This window comes from Pogona vitticeps, chromosome 13, assembly GCF_051106095.1.
Source record: "Pogona vitticeps strain Pit_001003342236 chromosome 13, PviZW2.1, whole genome shotgun sequence".
In the NCBI taxonomy this organism is placed as follows: Eukaryota; Metazoa; Chordata; class Lepidosauria; order Squamata; family Agamidae; genus Pogona; species Pogona vitticeps.
In genome coordinates this window covers 18776859-18778937 of record NC_135795.1, presented here as the reverse complement: position 1 = coordinate 18778937, position 2079 = coordinate 18776859, and the positions used below count along the sequence as shown (strand labels likewise).

The following is a 2079-nucleotide window of genomic DNA, read 5'->3' as shown; positions in this document are numbered from 1 at the left end:
AAAATAAAAATTTCCAGAAATACAAATTATACAGTCTCTCTCCCTCCCTCGTCTATATATAGAACAAACATAAAGCAAATAGGTTAATAACAATAGCAATGGCTGACTTTCACTCATTAGTGCAAGGGTAGATTTTATATAGATATGAAAGGTCTCTGCCCCAAGGTGCTTACTGTTAAACCGTCTGGAATGGAAGTTGCGAACCTGGGCCCTGAAGCAGATGCTGGTCCAGCCATGAACCAGCATCTTCATGGAATATCTCTTCATCCTCCCTAGGTGACCGGATCCCATCCACCACCCAGACCCACCTGCTCGCAACCTGCAACAGGATTGTTCCCCTCGGTCTTCTTCTCACTGGTTATCTTACTTGTTGGGATAATGAACCAGCAGGGTTGGGAACACATTAATAAACACACTTATAATTAAGAGGACTTCCTTTGGAGGCGTGCTCTTACACAATTTTAAGCCCGTTTGCCTCCGCCAGATTTTCGCAGCCCCCGCCGGCCGATGGTGGAGGATGATAGAATATACGCTCCAGGAACATCTGGAGGCCTGAGAGAGTCCCACTGGTGTGTTGCGATTCTGCACTTCGTGGCCTTAGAACCGTTTCTTCTTTAGATGGTCGTGTGAAATTCATTCCCTGAAACATGAGCCAGGCCTGGCGTGGTTTTCGGCTCCCTTCCACCTCTTCCCTCCGAAGTCCTTTCCAGATGGCATCCTGCTTGATTGTTTCAGCTGGCCCTTGCTGTTTAGCCTGCCAGGAGAGATCACAACACAAAAGTGGGAGCAAAAAGAAAGAAAAAGAAAAAGAAAAAGAAAAAGAAAAAGAAAAAGAAAAAGAAAGAAAGAAAGAAAAAAAGAAAGAAAGAAAGAAAGAAAGAAAGAAAGAAAGAAAGAAAGAAAGAAAGAAAGAAAGAAAGAAAGAAAGGTGAATTTTAAAGGAACGAACTGGAACGGGTCATGAGAAGAATTCAACCTTGACTTTACCAAGGAAGTAGTTTTTTTTAAAAAAAGAAGCGAACCCATATATCTACTTTATGTATTTTACCCCTCTGAAAGCTAGGATCAGATTAATGTTAAAGGTCTGGAAGACGCTACGAGGGTCTTTCATAGTGTTGCGTGTCTACCTCGTGAAATTAATTGCTGTGAAACACAGAGGGAGGGGAAAAAAGATACTTTTTTTGGCTGACGCGCAAGTGTAAGCGAGAAGAAAGTTTTCTCACGAGACTCTTGGACGTTTCCCGTCTTTTCTGAATCCGACGGACAGGACAAAGCGGCCAAGAACGAAAGTCTTGGAAACCGCGGTGTTCAGGAAATCAAAGTTAAGTTTCTTGGAGCCGAAAAAAACAAGAAAGAACAAAAAAAAATAAAAAATAAAAAAAATGAGGGCGTTCACTCAGCGCCAACATTTGATGCCTTCTCTGGCAGAAAACCTGTCAGAGTCGATTCACACGTAATGGAGCCCTAAACTGCTTCGAGGACCTTTGCTCACACCCCCACGAGAGTCGGTGCCGATTTCCCCTGCACCCTTTCGCGCGTCCCCACGTTACCTGCTCTTCAAGGGTCACACTCATCGTCTCGGCCTTCACAGGACGTGTGAAGGGCGCCCTCCCAACTTACACGCGCGAATATGGCTGGAACGCGCCTTTCTGCGGCAGGAACGGTTTCCATTTTCTCTTCCTTGGGGATAGAACACTTCCCCACGTTCCGTTGGCCAGGAAAATAAGAGGTTTACGGAGCTTCGCTTCTCAAAATACACACACCGAGAGGCACACGCCTCAGGATGAGTCAGTCGTAGGAGAAAAGGTTGCTGACAGCTCCTGATGCACATAACAGAGGGTTTGGCTTGGGATACAGAGAGAAAAACAGGGAAAATGAGAGACAGAGAAATACACGTGTTCAGATCTCCCCAACGCCAGAAGTAAGCTAGATCGCCCGGGGCAAATGGCAGACATCCTCAGCTTAAGCCGCCTCGCGGTGAAAACAAACCCCTCAAGAATTGTAAAGCGAGAGGGGAAGAAATCCCCAGAGGAATTATTTAATTACGAGGCAATCGGCACTGTTCACACGTGACACCGC

General features: G+C 45.6%; 1 long non-coding RNA gene across 1 annotated transcript; it reads right to left on the bottom strand.

Annotated features, from left to right (window-relative positions):
* Window positions 1–232: 232 nt before the first annotated feature.
* LOC144584713 (uncharacterized) lies at window positions 233–1881 on the bottom strand. Its single transcript, XR_013539140.1, has 2 exons — window positions 1551–1881; window positions 233–754 (listed from the first exon to the last, which is right to left on the bottom strand). It is a non-coding gene; the product is annotated as an uncharacterized LOC144584713 (long non-coding RNA).
* Between the last annotated feature and the right edge of the window lie 198 nt (window positions 1882–2079).